We start from the raw sequence: 23,270 nt of genomic DNA, 5'->3' as shown, positions 1-23,270 counted from the left end.
ACTTCAAAAAAGTCAAATTTAAGATTATATCGAGTGTGTGGGGTATTTGGAAGAAAATTAGAAGACAACTGAGTATTAACAAACACAATAAATATATTTCTTTATGGCACTCTACCTTATTACCACCATTAGTATACGATGTGATCACAAGGGCATGGGAAACTTGTGGAGTTTTGACTCTGGGCGATTTTTTATTGTCTTCTGCTGATCAAAGATTCCAACAGTTACTGCTCAAGTTTCATATTCCCAGTAATAGTGTATTTAAGTATATTCAAATCAACACGATTTTAGAATTAAAAAGTGCAGATATTTCATTAGAAAATATTCCTCTGTTTGACTGCCTATTAAGACCATCAACCAGGATCGGCATGATCTATGATGTTTTAATTGACAGCCAACCAGACGATGTAGCTGTGACCGAGCAGGCTTGGTCTCGGAAATTAAATAACCCGGATGTTGATATCGATAAGGTACTCATAATGTCAACAAAATTGTTTATGTCTTCTAATTTAAAAGCACAGTTGTACAAGACTATGTATGATTTATATTTCATACCCGCTAAACTATACTCTTGAGGGAAAAGAGCCAACTCAGAATGTCCCCGATGCGGAAAAAACTCGGCACATCTAATCCACATGCTTTATACGTGTGAAAAATTGTCGGCCTTGAAAGAAATGATAATGAAATTCTGGCAGGAAGTGTTTAAACATCCAGTGGCCGAATCCCCCACCTTGTATATTTTGGGATATGATAATACACTCTCACATACCACTGAAGAGGAAGTTCTGCTGTTCTTAGGGACAGCTGTGTATCGTATTATATTAGCAGCTCGTTGGAAAGACACTGATCCTCCTAACTTTCAGGTATGGATATCAAGACTTTTGGGTATCTACAACCAAGAGAAGGCGATCTTTGCTTGTAAAGGGTTGAGGGCTAAAGCTCAGGGTATTAAGATTTGGAAACCTATCGAGAATTGGAGCAACGATTTCAGAATTGCTACCTAGATTCTGCATACCTCTGAAATTATTAATGCGGCTTTCCCCGATATTTCCTTGCTATATATATCAATCATTGTCTTTATTTTTTGTATTCTCTGCTTTCAACTTGTTGCTGACTAAAATGCTGTTTCTTTCTCTCATTAAAAATTTTTCTGCATTTAATGAACTGCCAAATAAAAAACTTAAAAAAAAAAAAAAACAATAGTTCCAGGTATAGGTATATCATCCCAGGTGACATCACAACCAATGGCAGTGAACACTTCCCCAAAGTCACCGACTCTTTTGAGAAGTAGAGCTGTTTAGATGTGTTAAATTTTACTCTAGATATTTTATATTGATTCTTCATGTTTGGAAACATGCTCTCTCTCTCATATCAAAGAGCATTGCACCAAGGATTTAAGTGGTTTGTGAAAAAGGAGATATGTGACCATGTACTATGAGGAATATAGCACATCCTGCTGTACATGATAAGGATATTACAAGTCACCTCCAAGTCCAATAACCTTAAAAAGGAACTCAGCCTCGTTCATCAAAAGAAAAAAAAAGAAAAGAAAAAAAAGTAAATTACATGAAGACTGCATCATAAGATTACCATTATGTGTGCCAGACTGTTTATGGATATATGATGGAATTCAAAGACTTTAAAGAATTTTTCAAGAAGGTTTATAATTTGAAACAAATAAATTGAATTTTGTGAAGAAACCGGTGTGTTTCCACGAATATCGTGCGCACATTTCTGTGGGTAGATGATTCTCCCCACATCACAGTTTGACATCTAAAGGCACGTTTAGGCTACGTGCGACAAATGTGGCGCGAACCAGAACTTCGAAAAACATTCTACCGAAAATCGTTGGTTTAACATCGAGTGCACAGGGATAACACAGTTTTCCTTTATCACAGCAGTGCTCCCAGACCCCCACACCCTCCTCCAAAAATCTAGAACACCCCCAAACAGCCCCCCAAATACAAGCAATACTGGTATATTCAAAACATGGCAAATAGTGCTGTTCACAAAACATTGCTGTTTTCAGCACTTCCACTACTTTGATCCTCTTGAAACTCACCTGGACAGTCACTTGTTCCAGCGATTCACAAGAATCTCAGCAAGGCAGAACAAAATCGAACCACTGCGCTCTTTGAAGAAGAAAAAGAAGAAGGTCTACGACTAGTTTTCACTTAGTTTTCACCCAAAAACACGCGCCGCAAAGCACCCGAAAAGGCCAACATTCTGCCAATTCTGGACCAAAGAACACCAAACCCCCCTAAAACATTGCCAACTTCATTATGAACGAGTCTGCATTGGGCCCGAGCCCTAGAATCAGCGTGAACCATACCAACTTAAACCCAAAAACCCTAGTAAAATGCACTGAACCCTAAACCGTAGATATGCTTTGTCTGCCTGTGTCAAAGAGCCTAGGTATGCTACATCAGGAGGATGCTTCACTCAGTGGTGCCTGCCTTGATCGTCTGCATGGCCCTGCCGCAAGCAATGGCCAAAAATCCGTTCCGCGCAAGAATTTGCGATTTTTCGGTACTTTTGCGAGATTTTCGCAATACCGAAAAACAGCAAATTTTGCAAACATAACGGATGTTTGGCCCAAGCTTGAGGCGGTGCCATGCAGAGGGTCAAGGCAGGCACCACTGAGTGAAGCAACCTGATGTAGCATACCTAGGCTCTTTGTCAGACAGACAAAGCATATATAATTGTATGCAGCAAGCCACATAGCCCCAATTTTACATGAACTGCTGTCTGGAGTGGACTCTGCCTGGCATAATGAAAGCCTGGCATAATGAAAGTCTTCAAAACATACATACAAAACAACATTACATTTGTGCCACTATTCTGGATCCATGGTACAAAAAGGCAGTGACCAGCAAAGCATTCATTCCTTTTGATGAGGCAGATGTTTCAAAGTACAAACATTGGATAGCTGTGTCAGCCAGTCGGTTCGAAAAAGATCAGCAGAAAATTCAAGGAGCCGTCAGAAGTCCAACTGAATCAGCAGGCAATCCAGCGTCAAGTTCCACATCTGAATCTGTGGGTGAAGGGAGTAACTTTCCCTCATAGCTGTTAACGACACCAGCAGCAATCCTATCAACATCCTCACCTGCACCAGGCCCACCCATAATATTGTGGGAAGCGGATTGGCTAACTCATCAAGGGTTTGTTCGTTCCAGTGCTGATAAGGCCACAGATTGTACGCTAAGTGGAGCAACCGTGGAGAACCTTGAGTTGATGATGCAGGCCTATCTGGATGAGCCAACACAGGTCTTTGTTCATACGAACCCATTACTGTATTGGTACAGGAAAATGGCTCTGGCCACTGATCAGCATCATGGCTCTAAATTATTTGTCTTGCCCACTCGCAAGCGTGTCTTCTGAACGTGTTTTCAGTGCTGCTGGTGCCATTGTAACTTCAAAAAGGTCCCACCTCTTGGCCAAAAATGTGGGAAGATTAACACTGATCAAGATGAATCAGCACTTGATACCACCAGATTACAAAGTACGTGATTGCATGAAGGAAGAAGAGGACACCGACTTAGGTGACGGAAGTTCTTCTCTGTTACCTGACCTACTCCCGTCTCAATTCATGGAGTTGGAGGACGAGCTCTACTTTCCTGACACCAAGCCATGAAAATGACTTCCTTTTTTTCGTCCTTATTCACTTTTATTCCTGTGTGTCTTTCTTTGTTTTGCTACTTTTACCACAACAAAACTCTAATCACCTAATCACAACAAGTCCATCCGCAGCATTGTCCTCATCTTATTTTCCTTATTGATTTGAAGGGGCCGCAGTCTGCATTCCTGAGGTTCACAAGTTCACAACTCAATCATGCTCCTTTATACTCCTCCTCGAGACTGCCCCTATCCATTTCTCTCAAGGCAGATGGTTGGATTACGACGAGTCCCCTCAAGTGGGACTGAAATTACTGACTGACTAAATGCTTGCTGATTGCTGACAGATTTACTTTTGATATTGACAGGAGAGGCTGCCCTGTGGGCCTTCACATTCCGAAGAAGATGAGGACAAAAAGTAGAACAGGTAATAAATAATTGAGAAGATGGCATGCACTGGACAACAATGGCTGTCTGGCTATGATGAAACCAATTGCTGTTTGTTTTTTGTGCATGAAATGGTGATTCATATGTCTTCTTGTCTTAGTTATTATCTAATCTTTCACACAGTAATTGTAACTCATGTCAACAACTCTTTTTTTTTTACCTTGCTTAATTAAAATTGTACTTCAAATTCAGGGGCCACTATATTGCATTTCACAAAATATGCAAAATGTCATTGGAGCGGACTCACTTGCCAATATACTAGATGATTGATTAAATAATATATCTTTTTTCTTTACAGTCACTCACTGGGATGGATGGATCATCAGCGTCGATATAAGGAAGAACTATGGCCAATTCGTGAGTGGCAAACAGGTAAACCAGTCTACAACAACTACTACAGCAGGACTACATGTCTGTCTATTCGTGGTATTTATTGGTCGAAGGCGAGGCAGTGTACTGTTGTTGTTATGCCAGGCAGAGTCCACTCCACACAGCAGTTCATGTAAAATTGGGGCTTTGTGGCTTGCTGCATACAATTAAATATGCTTTGTCTGTCTGACAAAGAGCCTAGGTATGCTACATCAGGTTGCTTCACTCAGTGGTGCCTGCCTTGACCCTCTGCATGGCACTGCCTCAAGCTTGGGCCAAACATCCGTTATGTTTGCAAAATTTGCTGTTTTTCGGTATTTTGCAAATCTAGCTAAAGTACCGAAAAATCGCAAATTCTTGCGCGGAATGGATTTTTGGCCCATGCTTGTGGCAGGGCCATGCAGACGGTCAAGGCAGGCACCACTGAGGATAGCATCCTCCTGATGTAGCATACCTCGGCTCTTTGACACAGACAGACAAAGCATATCTACGGTTTAGGGTTCAGTGCGTTTTACTAGGGTTTTTGGGTTTAAGTTGGTATGGTTCACGCTGATTCTAGGGCTGGGGCCTGATGCAGGCTCGTTCATAATGATGTTGGCAATGTTTAAGGGGGGTTTAGTGTTCTTTGGTCCAGAATGGCAGAATTTTGGCCTCTTCGGGTGTTTTGCGGGCGCGTGTGTTTGGGTGAAACCTAAGTGAAAACTAGTCGTAGACCTTCTTCTTCTTCTTCTTCTTCAAAGAGCGCAGTTATTCGGTTTTGCTGTGCCTCGCTGGGATTCTTGTGAATCGTTGGAACAAGTGACTGTCCAGGTGAGTTTCAAGAGGATCAAGGTAGTGGAAGTGCTGAAAACAGTAATGTTTTGTGAACAGCGCAATTAGCCATGTTTTGAATATACCAGTATTGCTTGTATTTGGGGGGCTGTTTGGGGGTGTTCTAGATTTGTGGGTGAGGGTGTGGGGGTCTGTGAGCACTGCTGTGATAAAGGAAAACTGTGTTATCCCCGTGCACTCGATGTTAAACCAATGATTTTCAGTAGAATGTTTTTCGAAGTTCTGGTTGGCGCCACATTTGTTGCAAGTAGCCTAAACGTGCCTTTAAATGTCAGAATGTGATGTGGGAAGAATCATCTACCCACAGAAATGTGCGCACGATATTCGTGGAAACCCAGCGGTTCCTTCACAAAATTCAATTTATTTGTTTCAAATTATAAACCTTCTTGAAAAATTCTTTAAAGTCCTAGAATTCAATCATATATCCATAAACAGTCTGGCACACATAATGGTAATCTTATGATGCAGTCTTCATGTAATTTACATCTTCTTATATACCCAATGCATTTTGGGTCAACAAACGAGGACCCTTCATCAGGGGTCTGTAACGAGGTTAAACAGGACCAAATCAGATACTCCACAATAAATGAAACAAATGTAACTTTCAATGATCATGCAAATCGTGAAAAAGAACATGCATACCAGAGATTCAAAACGAACCCCGAAAGTGTAGGAAACTGTAAACGATAAGTGCCTGATAGAAGAGTGCCTCACAGGGTGAACGTGAAACTACGAGACCAATGTGAAATTAAAGTGACCGAATGATATGAACGCTTTTAGTATCGAGACTACGTCAAGTGACATGAAGCTTGCCAAAATGCTGTGCCGGGTTTAAACGAGCGAAAAAGTGAGGCGTGCACAAAGTTAGACGAATTAGACTACAACAGCAAAAAGTGCAGCGTGCACAAAGTTAAAAAGATTAAACTACATTCGCTAGCGGAAAACTTACATGCAAACAGACAACACTGTGTCTCAATAGGGATTCAGGAAGTCTAACTCGCGGTGACTGTGATTCGTCAAAATAAGTCATGTGATCGGAGTGGAGTAACCAATGAGAACGTGGGATCAATACCATTTGATAGGAGTGTGGGTGCTTCATGGAAAAGGAATGGCTCGGAACAATACAGTTGTGTGAATAAAAAACCATCAAAGAAACTATCAAACGGAACCTAAAAGCAAAAGATGAAAAGCAAATACATACAGACGAATTGATTATACATTCTCTGGTGATGCACCAACACTCCTATCACTTGGTATTGAGATCAACACCATGTGATAGGAGTGTGGGTTTATTGTTCTGAGCCACATAGCCCCAATTTTACATGAACTGCTGTCTGGAGTGGACTCTGCCTGGCATAACAACAACAGTACACTGCCTCGCCCTCAACCAATACATACCACGAATAGACAGACATGTAGTCCTGCTGTAGTAGTTGTTGTAGACTGGTTTACCTGTTTGCCTCTCACGAATTGGCCATAGTTCTTCCTTTATCGACGCTGATGATCCATCTATCCCAGTGAGTGACTGTAAAGAAAAAATATATATTATTTAATCAATCATCATGGTATATTGGCAAGTGAGTCCGCTCCAAGGACATTTTGCATATTTTGTGAAATGCAATATAGTGGCCCCTGAATTTGAAGTACAATTTTATTTTATTTTCATAAGAAAATACAGAACATTACTTCTGCTTTTGACCCACCCAATTTGATCCAGGACGAAGGAACTATCCCACCACACACCTTGATCCACAAATTGGATGAGTTTCCTTTGCTAAAAGATGACTCTCTTGATGCCCTCATGCGGAAAATTAAATCTGGGTCTCCCACTGATCCTGCCCCCCCTTGTCAGCTAGTAAAGATTAAAGTTACCATTAAACCTGTTATCCTTAATATTTTAAACACCTCCATTACTACAGGTTCAGTGCCTACTGCTTGGAAACGTGCCCAAGTCGGAGCATTACTGAAAAAACCAACCTTGGACCCTGAGAACATGGCCAATTATCGACCTATTTCACTACTTCCGCGGGTCAGCAAACTATTAGAAAAGCACATTAATGCCTCCATTACTCAATTCCTAGAAAACAATCATTTGCTTCATGACTCCCAAGCAGGTTTCGGTCCCAAGTTGGGAACTGAGGCGGCCCTTCTGGCGGTAACTGAGTTGGCCTGGAAACAGATGGATCAAGGCGGCACCACAGCAATTATGTTGCTTGACCTTAGTGCCGCCTTCGACACTGTCAACACCAGCATCCTCCTCCACCGCCTTTGCCAAATAGGAATTTCAGGGAAGGCCATGCACTGGCTTCAGTCTTTTCTGGAGAATCGCTCCTTTGAGGTTGTAAAGGGCACCACCCACTCAAAAATCTGGCCCCTGGATCAAGGCGTGCCTCAGGGCTCTGCCCTGAGCCCTACCCTTTTTAATATTTATATGCAACCTCTTGCTGACATAGTGCACTCGTTCGGCCTAGACATAGTGACCTATGCTGACGATACACAACTAGTTGTATCCGTGAACCAATCTGATTCCTCCCTCTCGAATCTTAGCAATTGCTTGGTAGCGGTTGCCCAGTGGATGGCTGCTTCGCATTTGAAACTAAATGGCGAGAAAACTGAGCTCATGATTTTAGGCAATCCAACTATTCCTAGCCCTCTGATGGACTGGCCCCCATGCATGGGCCCTCCGCCCCAACCAAAGCCCTATATAAAAAGTTTGGGCATTTGGCTAGACGCAAACTTAAGCTTCATTCAGCAAGCAACCATTCTGTCCGCCACCTGTTTTGGTCTTATGCGCATGCTTAGGAAAGTGCTGCCACTCCTCCCTTTTCAAGCCCGTAGAATAATGGTGCAAGCCATTATCTTGTCCCGTCTGGACTATGGGAACTCCTTATATCTAGGGGCTCCTGCCTCCACAATAAGGAAGATTCAGGTGACCCAAAACGCTGCAGTCCGCCTTTTATTGGGCCTCAATCAGCGGGAATCAGGAACAGCGGCTTTGAGGAAACGGCACTGGCTTCCCATTAAGGCCGGAGTACTGTTCAAATCTATGTGCATTATGCACAAGGCCATGTGGAAGACCGCACCAACAATGATCTGTTCCTTAGCGTCCCCCTACCTCCCCCACAGAGCACTGCGATCTAGCACAGCATTCCTGGCCACCGTCAATAAAATCAGACGCACCGGATGGGGCGGGCGCTCCTTTTCCTGGAATGCTGCAAAAGCCTGGAATTCCCTGCCCACTACCCTTCGCAGTGAACCCAACCTTCTGAAATTTCGGAAGGAACTAAAAACTCTCCTTTTTATCTAAACCTGTTTTCTCATCTCATACTAGTCTGACTATACACAGCGCTACAAGGCCTCCGGGTTGTTTGCGCTTAACAAAACACAATTAATAATAATAATAATAATTTAAACAAGGTAAAAAAAGAGTTGTTGACATGAGTTACAATTACTGTGTGAAAGATTAGTTAATAACTAAAACAAGAAGACATATGAATCACCATTTCATGCACAAAAAACAAACAGCAATTGGTTTCATCATAGCTAGACAGCCATTGCTGTCCAGTGCATGCCATCTTCTTAATTATTTATTACCTGTTCTACTTTTTGTCCTCATCTTCTTCAGAAAGTGAAGGCCCACAGGGCAGCCTCTCCTGTCAATATCAAAAGTAAACCTGTCAGCAATCAGCAAGCATTTAGTCAGTCAGTAATTTCAGTCCCACTTGACGGGACTCGTCGTAATCCAACCATCTGCCAGGCTGGAGGAGGAGTATAAAGGAGCATGATTGAGTTGTGAACTTGTGAACCTCAGGAATGCAGACTGGGGCCCCTTCAAATCAATAAGGAATATAAGATGAAGACAGTGCTGCTGATGGACTTGTTGTGATTAGGTGATTAGAGTTTTGTTGTGGTAAAAGTTGCAAAACAAGGAAAGACACACAGGAATAAAAGTGTATAAGGACGAAAAAAAGAAAGTCATTTTCAGGGCTCGGTGTCAGGGAAGTAGAGCTCGTCCTCAAACTCCATGAATTGAGATGGGAGTAGGTCAGGTAACAGAGAAGAACTTCCGTCTCCTAAATCGGTGTCCTCTTCTTCCTTCGTGCAATCACGTACTTTGTAATCTGGTGGTATCAAGTGCTGATTCATCTTGATCAGTGTTAACCTTTCCACATTTTTGGCCAAGAGGCGGGACCTTTTTGAAGTTACAATGGCACCAGCAGCACTGAAAACATGTTCAGAAGACACGCTTCCGAGTTGGCAAGACAAATAATTTAGAGCCAGGTTGCTGATCAGTGGCCACAGAGCCATTTTCCTGTACCAATACAGCAATGGGTTCGTATGAACAAAGACCTGTGTTGGCTCATCCAGATAGGCCTGCATCATCAACTCAAGGTTCTCCACGGTTGCTCCACTTAGCGTTCCATCTGTGGCCTTCTCAGCACTAGAACAAACAAAAACTTGATGAGTTAGCCAATCCGCTTCCGACAATATTATGGGTGGGCCTGGTGCAGGTGAGGATGATGATAGGGTGTCGTTAACGGCTGTAAGGGAAAGTTACTCCCTTCGCCAACAGATTCAGAAGTGAAACTTGACGCTGGATCGCCTGCTGATTCAGTTGGACTTCTGACAGCTCCTTGAATTTTCTGCTGATCTTTTTCGAACCGACTGGCTGACACAGCTATCCAATGTTTGTACTTTGAAACATCTGCCTCGTCAAAAGGAATGAATGCTTTGCTGGCCACTGCCTTTTTGTACCGTGGATCCAGAATAGTGGCACAAATGTAATGTTGTTCTGTATGTATGTTTTGAAGCCCTTCATTGGAAACTAGGCGGCTTAATAAGTTCTCCACCAACAGATATCAGCATGCTTTCCACCATCATCTCTCAACGTTGAAGACACCGCCTTCAGTTGGTGCTCTAGCATGCGCAACAATGGGATACCTTTGCTCAAAGAACAATCCTCCCTGCTGACTTCACTCGTGAAGACCTCGAAAGGACGAAGCATGTCTTTCAGGCTTTTAACTAGCTGCCATTTCTCCAACTCTAGCCTCAGGTCAATAGAACCAACTGTAAAGATATAGTCATTGATTACCATGCACTGCTCAAACAGACGCTCAAGCATGTAAAAGGTTGAGTTCCAACGTGTTGCCACCTCCTGGATGAGTCCTTTGACTGGCACTTTACGTACATGTTAAATGCTCCTTAGCTGCTTCCGGGCCTTAGAAGAATGGCTGAAATGTGTGCAGATTCTTCGGCAGGTGGTCAGTAACTTCTTGACTGGGTTTTCATTTCTCAAGAAATCTTGAACAACCAGGTTTATACAGTGCGCCAAACACAGCACTCGGAAATATTCATTGTCCTGCATGGCCTTAATTATATTACTGCCATTATCCGTGGAAACATAACCAACTATGCGATTTCTTGGTTGCAGCCATTCAGAGACCTTACTGTTAAACTCATCCCAAAAATTTTTTGTAGTGTGAGTTTTCTCCATGGCAAACATGGCTAATGTTGCATGTTTCCGAGAAGCTTGAAAAACTGAGTTCAGGTCAACAACTGCACTTGATTTGTCTCTATCCCCTGCAAAAGACCCTGCAAAAGATACCAGTGTACAGTGATGCACATGTAATCAAGGGCTTGGCAACTGGTCCACATGTCTGTTGTCAAGTGGATAGTGTGAACAGCACTCTTCTGCAAAGCTGCCCCAATCACCTCTAGCACATCTTGATGTAGTGCTGGAACCAAAACTCTGGCAAAATAGGACTGGCTAGGAACCTTCCATTTAGGGCAGACTGTTGCCACTAATTCTAGAAACCCCACACCTTCCACGAAAGAAAAAGGGAGAAGGTCCAGCGCTAGCATTTTATCCAGCTTTGCGTTATACAGACGTACCGTTGGGTGGTTGCGTTCAAATGGCGCCTCCTACCAGAACATTCTGCTAATGGTGGGCTGGATCATTTTACGTGATGATGATAATGATGACCTCTTCAAACCACTTAGACCCATTGATGTAGTTTTTGCATTGGTGTCTATACAACACTCTTAGTGTGCCTCATAGATGATGCAGGGGTAGAGGGTGATACCACTGCAGTGCCAGCAGAACTGGGTTTACCAGAAAAAATGTCTGTCGCTTCTTCACTTCCCCCCTGCACGATCAGATTCTCGTCATCATCAGATGCAATATCAAGGGATACATTTGGATTTGTTTTTCTTTTGCCTTCCTCGATCTTCCTCATGTGTGCTTCCCACTGGATAGGGTGGTGTTGTTTGAGATGACCTCTCTGGCCTCCGGTACCATAGTTGGTACCAAGCTTACCCCGACTATCTAATACTGTACAAATCAAACAAACAGCCATGTTTTCCGCCTTTGCGCTAACAGTAAAGAAGTCCCAAACTGGGGACGGGTGATGTCTGCTGGTGGTGGAGGTGCTACTTTGACTTTCAATACCAAATGAAGATGGAGGATGGGTGTGGCTGAATTTGTTTCTGTTGTTCACTTTCAGCACCACTACTTGAGGTCGAGCTGGATGGAGGTCCATGCCGGCCCTTCTGACTAAAAAAGATGGAAGCTGTAGGTCGTGTTGGTGTTGTAGGTAACGGTGGTGGTACCAGTGCCACGCTGCCCATATCCCGCTCAGCAGCCATTCGGGCTAGGGTTAAAATCTCTCTCTGCTGCATACCTGCTGGGGCTGGAGTGACGACTGTGATGACTGGATCATCGTCAGACTGTGCATCAGCAGAAGACACCACTTCTTGTTCGTCGTCATCAGCCATAAGTCGAAGGTTTGCGGGAGCCTTCCTTTTAGGCTTAGCTACCTTTGTCGACTCATCATGGCGTGCCTCACTCTCAGACTGCATTTGTGGCTTCCAATCAGGATCAAGGGCATCAGAAGAAAGGGGGCTTCAAGAAGAACTTGTAGTAGTAGTAGCCCTCCTTGACCTTTTTCTTGCTGGGGATCTGTAAGACAATGAATCATCATCAGGACAAGTGGCTTCCTCTGGTGATACCTCCTCTTGAATAGCAATTTCCTGATGTGCCCCTACTTCTGGAGGAACAAGCGTTGTAGGGAGTTGTGCCGCTCCATGAACCTCTAGTCGCACCTCTTCATGCACCTGTCCATGCGCCTCTCCTTGTGGTTCTCCTTGCGGCTGTACTTGCGCCTCTACTTGCGCCTCTCCTTGCGGCTGTACTTGCAATTCTCCTTGCCCATGTACTTGCGCTTGTACTACTTGCACCTGTGTTTGTGGCTGTTGTTGAACACTCGTCAGCTGAGTTATACCCGGGGTTGATTGGATGTTACTTTCTTGTGATGAGGCAAGATCACTGGTCGATGGTGATTCACCAACCAAAGTGGCTGCCGCAGCAGCACTCATGGTGGTCTTGGACCTAACTTGGCGTGGTGGCACTGAGAGCAATGAAGCGGAGGTGCTGCTTCAAGCATGGTCCCCGGTGGACACCGCTGCTGCTGCAGGCGCATTTTTTTTCCCCAAAAAAGGTTTGGGTGGGCACACTAGTCTCCTTGGGAGGTGGTGCCACTTGCTTCTTCTGCTCCTTCTTACTGGCAGTGGCACTGGCGACTTTTTTCGCTGAGGCGCTACGGCCAACTTTCTTTGGGGCCATCTTCTTGAGATGTCCGAACAGCAGGCCGCAGTTGCAAGAGTTGCAGAGTTGTCTTGTCTGTGGCCACAAGTGACGTGAAGTGACGTTGTGCTGCACACACCGCTGCAGGACTTCTTCCTGGCACTGGTGGTTCTCTTGTGCACCTAATAGCAATAGAAGCCAGAGGAACATCAGTTATACACCCCAAAAAGTCGAAAAACACAAAAAAATCACCATAATCCCATGCCATCCATGCCCTCAATGATGTTTAAATTCAAGACACCCCAGAGAAAGTCTAGGCCCATGCACCACTGAGTAGCCATGGGCATAATGGTAGAAAGCAAGGCAAAGTGGGTGCAGGCCTGAGCACACTGCCAGGCTTAAAAATAGCTCCTTGACACCCACCAAATGGTCAGGCCCGGTCTGTACCAGGCCTCAAGATGGCCCCCACCCTCATGGCCAGGCCCCAACACCACCCCAAAAAGTCAAAAAACACTCAAAAATCACCACAACCCCATGCCATCCATGCCCTCAATGATGTTTAAATTCAAGACACCTCAGAGAAAGACTAGGCCCATGCACCACTGAGTAGCCCTGGGCATAATCGTTGAAAGCAAGGCAAAGTGGGTGCAGGCCTGAGCATACTGCCTGGCTTCAAAATGGTCCCTTGACCCCCACCACATGGCCAGGCCCGGCCTGTACCAGGCCTCAAGAAGGCCACCACCCACATGGCCAGGCCCCAAAACCACCCCAAACATTAAAAAAAACACTCAAAAATCACCACAATCCCATGCCATCCATGCCCTCAATGATGTTTAAATTCAAGACACCCCAGAGAAAGACTAGGCCCATGCACCACTGAGTAGCCCTGGGCATAATGGTTGAAAGCAAGGCAAAGTGGGTGCAGGCCTGAACACACTGCCTGGCTTAAAACTGGCCCCTTGACCCCCACCACATGGCCAGGCCCTGCCTGTACCAGGCATCAAGATGGCCACCACCCACATGGCCAGGCCCCAACACCACCCCAAAAATTCAAAAAACACTCAAAAATCACCACAATCCCATGCAATCCATGCCCTCAATGATGTTTAAATTCAAGACACCCCAGAGAAAGACTAGGCCCATGCACCACTGAGTAGCCCTGGGCTTAATGGTTGAAAGCAAGGCAAAGTGGGTGCAGGCCTGAGAACACTGCCTTGCTTAAAAATGGCCCCTTGACCCCCACCACATGGCTAGGCCCGGCCTGTACCAGGCCTCAAGATAGCCCTCACCCACATGGCCAGGTCCCAAACCCACCCCAAAAAAGTCGAAAAACACTCAAAAATAATCACAATTTCATGCCATCCATGCCCTCAATGATGTTTAAATTCAAGACACTTCAGAGAAAGACTAGGCCCATGCACCACTGAGTACCCCTTGGGCATAATGGTTGAAAGCAAGGCAAAGTAGGTGCAGGCCTGAGCACACTGCCTGGCTTAAAAATGGCCCCTTGACCCCACCACATGGCCAGGCCTGCCTGTACCAGGCCTCAAGATGGCCCCCGCCCACATGGCCAGGCCCTAACACCACCCCAAAATGTCGAAAAACACTCAAAAATCACCACAATCCCATGCCATCGATGCCCTCAATGATGTTTAAATTCAAGACACCCCAGAGAAAGACTAGGCCCATGCCCACTGAGTAGCCCTGGGCATAATGGTTGAAAGCAAGGCAAAGTGGGTGCAGGCCTGCGCACACTGCCTGGCTTAAAAATGGCCCCTTGTCACCCACCACATGGCCAGGCCCTGCCTGTACCAGGCCTCAAGATGGCCCCCACCCACATGGCCAGGCCCCAACACCACCCCAAAAAGTCGAAAAACACTCAAAAATCACCACAATCCCATGCCATCCATGCCCTCAATGATGTTTAAATTCAAGACACCCCAGAGAAAGGCTAGGCCCATGCACCACTGAGTAGCCATGGGCATAATGGTAGAAAGCAAGGCAAAGTGGGTGCAGGCCTAAGCACACTGCCTGGCATAAAAATGGCCCCTTGACCCCCACCACATGGCCAGGCCCTGCCTGTATCAGCCCTCAAAATGGCCCCCACCCTCATGGCCAGGCCCCAACACCACCCCAAAAAGTAGAAAAACACTCAAAAATCACCACAATCCCATACCATCCATGCCCTCAATGATGTTTAAATTCAAGACACCCCAGAGAAAGACTAGGCCCATGCACCACTGAGTAGCCCTGGGCATAATGGTTGAAAGCAAGGCAAAGTGGGTGCAGGCCTGAGCACACTGCCTGGCTTCCGAATGGCCCCTTGACCCCCACCAAATGGCCAGGCCCGGCCTGTACCAGGCCTCAAGAAGGCCACCACCCACATGGCCAGGCCCCAAAACCACCCCAAACATTCAAAAAACACTCAAAAATCACCACAATCCCATGCCATCCATGCCCTCAATGATGTTTAAATTCAAGAAACCCCAGAGAAAGACTAGGCCCATGCACCACTGAGTAGCCCTGGGCATAATGGTTGAAAGCAAGGCAAAGTGGGTGCAGGCCTGAACACATTGCCTGGCTTAAAACTGGCCCCTTGACCCCCACCACATGGCCAGGCCCTGCCTGTACCAGGCATCAAGATGGCCACCACCCACATGGCAAGGCCCCAACACCACCCCACAAATTCAAAAAGCACTCAAAAATCACCACAATCCCATGCAATCCATGCCCTCAATGATGTTTAATTTCAAGACACCCCAGAGAAAGACTAGGCCCATGCACCACTGAGTAGCCCTGGGCTTAATGGTTGAAAGCAAGGGAAAGTGGGTGCAGGCCTGAGAACACTGCCTGGCTTAAAAATGGCCCCTTGACCCCCACCACATGGCTAGGCCCGGCCTGTACCAGGCCTCAAGATAGCCCCCACCCACATGGCCTGGTCCCAAACCCACCCCAAAAAAGTCGAAAAACACTCAAAAATCAGCACAATCCCATGCCATCCATGCCCTCACTGATGTTTAAATTCAAGACACCCCAGAGAATGACTAGGCCCATGCACCACTGAGTAGCCCTGGGCATAATGTTTGAAAACAATGCAAAGTGGGTGCAGGCATGAGCACACTGCCTGGCTTAAAAATGGCCCCTTGACCCCCACCACATGGCCAGGCCCTGCCTGTACCAGGCCTCAAGCTGGCTCCCACCGACATGGCCAGGCCCCAACACCACCCCAAAAAGTAAAAAAACACTCAAAAATCACCACAATTTCATGCCATCCATGCACTCAATGATGTTTAAATTCAAGACACCACAGAGAAAGACTAGGCCCATGCACCACTGAGTACACCTTGGGCATAATGGTTGAAAGCAAGGCAAAGTGGGTGCAGGCCTGAGCACACTGCCTGGCTTAAAAATGGCCCCTTGACCCCCACCACATGGCCAGGCCCTGCCTGTACCAGGCCTCAAGATGCCCCCCGCCCACATGACCAGGCCCTAACACCACCCCAAAAATTCAAAAAACACTCAAAAATCACCACAATCCCATGCAATCCATGCCCTCAATGATGTTTAAATTCAAGACACCCCAGAGAAAGACTAGGCCCATGCACCACTGAGTAGTCCTGGGCATAATGGTTGAAAGCAAGGCAAAGTGGGTGCAGGCCTGAGAACACTGCCTGGCTTAAAAATGGCCCCTTGACCCCCACCACATGGCCAGGCCCTGCCTGTACCAGGCATCAAGATGGCCACCACCCACATGGCCAGGCCCCAACACCACCCCAAAAATTCAAAAAACACTCATAAATCACCACAATCCCATGCAATCCATGCCCTAAATGATGTTTAAATTGAGGACACCCCAGAGAATGACTAGGCCCATGCACCACTGAGTAGCCCTGGGCATAATGTTTGGAAGCAATGCAAAGTGGGTGCAGGCATGAGCACACTGCCTGGCTTAAAAATGCCCCCTTGACCACCACCACATGGCAAGGCCCTGCCTGTACTAGGCCTCAAGCTGGCTCCCACCGACATGGCCAGGCCCCAACACCACCCCAATAAGTAAAAAAACACTCAAAAATCACCACAATTTCATGCCATCCATGCCCTCAATGATGTTTAAATTCAAGGCACCACAGAGAAAGACTAGGCCCATGCACCACTGAGTACCCCTTGGGCATAATGGTTGAAAGCAAGGCAAAGTGGGTGCAGGCCTGAGCACACTGCCTGGCTTAAAAATAGCCCCTTGACCCCCCACCACATGGCCAGGCCCTGCCTGTACCAGGCCTCAAGATGGCCCCGCCCACATGGCCAGGCCCTAACACCACCCCAAAAAGTTGAAAAACGCTCAAAAATCACCACAATCCCATGCCATCCATGCCCTCAATGATGTTTAAATTCAAGACACCCCAGAGAAAGACTAGGCCCATGCCCACTTAGTAGCCCTGGGCATAATGGTTGAAAGCAAGGCAAAGTGGGTGCAGGCCTGCAGACACTGCCTGGCTTAAAAATGGCCTCTTGTCACCCACCACATGGCCAGGCCCTGCCTGTACCAGGCCTCAAGATGGCCCCCACCCACATGGCCAGGCCCCAACACCCCACAAAAAGTCGAAAAACTCTCAAAAATCACCACAATCCCATGCCATCCATGCCCTCAATGATGTTTAAATTCAAGACACCCCAGAGAAAGATTAGGCCCATGCACCACTGAGTAGCCATGGGCATAATGGTAGAAAGCAAGGCAAAGTGGGTGCAGGCCTGAGCACACTGCCTGGCTTCCGAATGGCCCCTTGACCCCCACCAAATGGCCAGGCCAGGCCTGTACCAGGCCTCAAGAGGGCCACCACCCACATGGCCAGGCCCCCAAACCACCCCAAACATTCAAAAAACACTCAAAAATCACCACAATCCCATGCCATCCATGCCCTCAATGATGTTTAAATTCAAGACACACCAGAGAAAGACTAGGCCCATGCACCACTGAGTAGCCCTGGGCATAATGGTTGAAAGCAAGGCAAAGTGGGTGCAGGCCTGAACACACTGCCTGGCTTAAAACTGGCCCCTTGACCCCCACCACATAGCCAGGCCCTGCCTGTACCAGGCAGCAAGATGGCCACCACCCACATGGCCAGGCCCCAACACCACCCCAAAAATTAAAAAAACACTCAAAAATCACCACAATCCCATGCAATCCATGCCCTCAATGATGTTTAAATTCAAGACACCCCAGAGAAAGACTAGGCCCATGCACCACTGAGTAGCCCTGGGCTTAATGGTTGAAAGCAAGGCAAAGTGGGTGCAGGCCTGAGAACACTGCCTGGCTAAAAAATGGCCCCTTGACCCCCACCACATGGCTAGGCCCGGCCTGTACCAGGCCTCAAGATAGCCGCCACCCACATGGCCAGGTCCCAAACCCACCCCAAAAAAGTCGAAAAACACTCAAAAATCAGCACAATCCCATGCCATCCATGCCCTCACTGATGTTTAAATTGAAGACACCCCAGAGAATGACTAGGCCCATGCACCACTGAGTAGCCCTGGGCATAATGTTTGAAAGCAATGCAAAGTGGGTGCAGGCATGAGCACACTGTCTGGCTTAAAAATGGCCCCTTGACCCCCACCACATGGCCAGGCCCTGCCTGTACCAGGCCTCAAGCTGGCTCCCACCGACATGGCCAGGCCCCAACATCACCCCAAAAAGTCAAAAAACACTCAAAAATCACCACAATTTCATGCCATCCATGCCCTCAATGATGTTTAAATTCAAGACACCACAGAGAAAGACTAGGCCCATGCACCACTGAGTACTCCTTCGGCATAATGGTTGAAAGCAAGGCAAAGTGGGTGCAGGCCTGAGCACACTGCCTGGCTTAAAAATGGCCCCTTGACCCCCACCACATAGCTAGGCCCGGCCTGTACCAGGCCTCAAGATAGCCCCCACCCACATGGCCAGGTCCCAAACCCACCCCCAAAAAGTCGAAAAACTCTCAAAAATCACCACAATCCCATGCCATCCATGCCCTCAATGATGTTTAAATTCAAGACACCCCAGAGAAAGACTAGGCCCATGCACCACTGAGTAGCCATGGGCATAATGGTTGAAAGCAAGGCAAAGTGGGTGCAGGCCTGAGAACACTGCCTGGCTTAAAAATGGCCCCTTGACCCCCACCACATGGCCAGGCCCTGCCTGTACCAGGCATCAAGATGGCCACCACCCACATGGCCAGGCCCCAACACCACCCCAAAAATTCAAAAAACACTCATAAATCACCACAATCCCATGCAATCCATGCCCTAAATGATGTTTAAATTGAGGACACCCCAGAGAATGACTAGGCCCATGCACCACTGAGTAGCCCTGGGCATAATGTTTGGAAGCAATGCAAAGTGGGTGCAGGCATGAGCACACTGCCTGGCTTAAAAATGCCCCCTTGACCACCACCACATGGCAAGGCCCTGCCTGTACTAGGCCTCAAGCTGGCTCCCACCGACATGGCCAGGCCCCAACACCACCCCAATAAGTAAAAAAACACTCAAAAATCACCACAATTTCATGCCATCCATGCCCTCAATGATGTTTAAATTCAAGGCACCACAGAGAAAGACTAGGCCCATGCACCACTGAGTACCCCTTGGGCATAATGGTTGAAAGCAAGGCAAAGTGGGTGCAGGCCTGAGCACACTGCCTGGCTTAAAAATAGCCCCTTGACCCCCCACCACATGGCCAGGCCCTGCCTGTACCAGGCCTCAAGATGGCCCCGCCCACATGGCCAGGCCCTAACACCACCCCAAAAAGTTGAAAAACGCTCAAAAATCACCACAATCCCATGCCATCCATGCCCTCAATGATGTTTAAATTCAAGACACCCCAGAGAAAGACTAGGCCCATGCCCACTTAGTAGCCCTGGGCATAATGGTTGAAAGCAAGGCAAAGTGGGTGCAGGCCTGCAGACACTGCCTGGCTTAAAAATGGCCTCTTGTCACCCACCACATGGCCAGGCCCTGCCTGTACCAGGCCTCAAGATGGCCCCCACCCACATGGCCAGGCCCCAACACCCCACAAAAAGTCGAAAAACTCTCAAAAATCACCACAATCCCATGCCATCCATGCCCTCAATGATGTTTAAATTCAAGACACCCCAGAGAAAGATTAGGCCCATGCACCACTGAGTAGCCATGGGCATAATGGTAGAAAGCAAGGCAAAGTGGGTGCAGGCCTGAGCACACTGCCTGGCTTCCGAATGGCCCCTTGACCCCCACCAAATGGCCAGGCCAGGCCTGTACCAGGCCTCAAGAGGGCCACCACCCACATGGCCAGGCCCCCAAACCACCCCAAACATTCAAAAAACACTCAAAAATCACCACAATCCCATGCCATCCATGCCCTCAATGATGTTTAAATTCAAGACACACCAGAGAAAGACTAGGCCCATGCACCACTGAGTAGCCCTGGGCATAATGGTTGAAAGCAAGGCAAAGTGGGTGCAGGCCTGAACACACTGCCTGGCTTAAAACTGGCCCCTTGACCCCCACCACATAGCCAGGCCCTGCCTGTACCAGGCAGCAAGATGGCCACCACCCACATGGCCAGGCCCCAACACCACCCCAAAAATTAAAAAAACACTCAAAAATCACCACAATCCCATGCAATCCATGCCCTCAATGATGTTTAAATTCAAGACACCCCAGAGAAAGACTAGGCCCATGCACCACTGAGTAGCCCTGGGCTTAATGGTTGAAAGCAAGGCAAAGTGGGTGCAGGCCTGAGAACACTGCCTGGCTAAAAAATGGCCCCTTGACCCCCACCACATGGCTAGGCCCGGCCTGTACCAGGCCTCAAGATAGCCGCCACCCACATGGCCAGGTCCCAAACCCACCCCAAAAAAGTCGAAAAACACTCAAAAATCAGCACAATCCCATGCCATCCATGCCCTCACTGATGTTTAAATTGAAGACACCCCAGAGAATGACTAGGCCCATGCACCACTGAGTAGCCCTGGGCATAATGTTTGAAAGCAATGCAAAGTGGGTGCAGGCATGAGCACACTGTCTGGCTTAAAAATGGCCCCTTGACCCCCACCACATGGCCAGGCCCTGCCTGTACCAGGCCTCAAGCTGGCTCCCACCGACATGGCCAGGCCCCAACATCACCCCAAAAAGTCAAAAAACACTCAAAAATCACCACAATTTCATGCCATCCATGCCCTCAATGATGTTTAAATTCAAGACACCACAGAGAAAGACTAGGCCCATGCACCACTGAGTACTCCTTCGGCATAATGGTTGAAAGCAAGGCAAAGTGGGTGCAGGCCTGAGCACACTGCCTGGCTTAAAAATGGCCCCTTGACCCCCACCACATAGCTAGGCCCGGCCTGTACCAGGCCTCAAGATAGCCCCCACCCACATGGCCAGGTCCCAAACCCACCCCCAAAAAGTCGAAAAACTCTCAAAAATCACCACAATCCCATGCCATCCATGCCCTCAATGATGTTTAAATTCAAGACACCCCAGAGAAAGACTAGGCCCATGCACCACTGAGTAGCCATGGGCATAATGGTAGAAAGCAAGGCAAAGTGGGTGCAGGCCTGAGCACACTGCCTGGCTTCCGAATGGCCCCTTGACCCCCACCAAATGGCCAGGCCAGGCCTGTACCAGGCCTCAAGAGGGCCACCACCCACATGGCCAGGCCCCCAAACCACCCCAAACATTCAAAAAACACTCAAAAATCACCACAATCCCATGCCATCCATGCCCTCAATGATGTTTAAATTCAATACACCCCAGAGAAAGACTAGGCCCATGCACCACTGAGTAGCCCTGGGCATAATGGTTGAAAGCAAGGCAAAGTGGGTGCAGGCCTGAACACACTGCCTGGCTTAAAACTGGCCCCTTGACCCGCACCACATAGCCAGGCCCTGCCTGTACCAGGCAGCAAGATGGCCACCACCCACATGGCCAGGCCCCAACACCACCCCAAAAATTCAAAAAACACTCAAAAATCACCACAATCCCATGCAATCCATGCCCTCAATGATGTTTAAATTCAAGACACCCCAGAGAAAGACTAGGCCCATGCACCACTGAGTAGCCCTGGGCTTAATGGTTGAAAGCAAGGCAAAGTGGGTGCAGGCCTGAGAACACTGCCTGGCTAAAAAATGGCCCCTTGACCCCCACCACATGGCTAGGCCCGGCCTGTACCAGGCCTCAAGATAGCCCCCACCCACATGGCCAGGTCCCAAACCCACCCCAAAAAAGTCGAAAAACACTCAAAAATCAGCACAATCCCATGCCATCCATGCCCTCACTGATGTTTAAATTGAAGACACCCCAGAGAATGACTAGGCCCATGCACCACTGAGTAGCCCTGGGCATAATGTTTGAAAGCAATGCAAAGTGGGTGCAGGCATGAGCACACTGTCTGGCTTAAAAATGGCCCCTTGACCCGCACCACATGGCCAGGCCCTGCCTGTACCAGGCCTCAAGCTGGCTCCCACCGACATGGCCAGGCCCCAACATCACCCCAAAAAGTCAAAAAACACTCAAAAATCACCACAATTTCATGCCATCCATGCCCTCAATGATGTTTAAATTCAAGACACCACAGAGAAAGACTAGGCCCATGCACCACTGAGTACCCCTTCGGCATAATGGTTGAAAGCAAGGCAAAGTGGGTGCAGGTCTGAGCACACTGCCTGGCTTAAAAATGGCCCCTTGACCCCCACCACATAGCTAGGCCCGGCCTGTACCAGGCCTCAAGATAGCCCCCACCCACATGGCCAGGTCCCAAACCCACCCCCAAAAAGTCGAAAAACTCTCAAAAATCACCACAATCCCATGCCATCCATGCCCTCAATGATGTTTAAATTCAAGACACCCCAGAGAAAGACTAGGCCCATGCACCACTGAGTAGCCCTGGGCTTAATGGTTGAAAGCAAGGCAAAGTGGGTGCAGGCCTGAGAACACTGCCTGGCTAAAAAATGGCCCCTTGACCCCCACCACATGGCTAGGCCCGGCCTGTACCAGGCCTCAAGATAGCCCCCACCCACATGGCCAGGTCCCAAACCCACCCCAAAAAAGTCGAAAAACACTCAAAAATCAGCACAATCCCATGCCATCCATGCCCTCACTGATGTTTAATTTGAAGACACCCCAGAGAATGACTAGGCCCATGCACCACTGAGTAGCCCTGGGCATAATGTTTGAAAGCAATGCAAAGTGGGTGCAGGCATGAGCACACTGTCTGGCTTAAAAATGGCCCCTTGACCCCCACCACATGGCCAGGCCCTGCCTGTACCAGGCCTCAAGCTGGCTCCCACCGACATGGCCAGGCCCCAACATCACCCCAAAAAGTCAAAAAACACTCAAAAATCACCACAATTTCATGCCATCCATGCCCTCAATGATGTTTAAATTCAAGACACCACAGAGAAAGACT

Source organism: Lissotriton vulgaris, chromosome 6, assembly GCF_964263255.1.
Source record: "Lissotriton vulgaris chromosome 6, aLisVul1.2, whole genome shotgun sequence".
NCBI classification, from domain to species: domain Eukaryota; kingdom Metazoa; phylum Chordata; class Amphibia; order Caudata; family Salamandridae; genus Lissotriton; species Lissotriton vulgaris.
Note: the sequence above shows the minus strand (reverse complement) of the source record.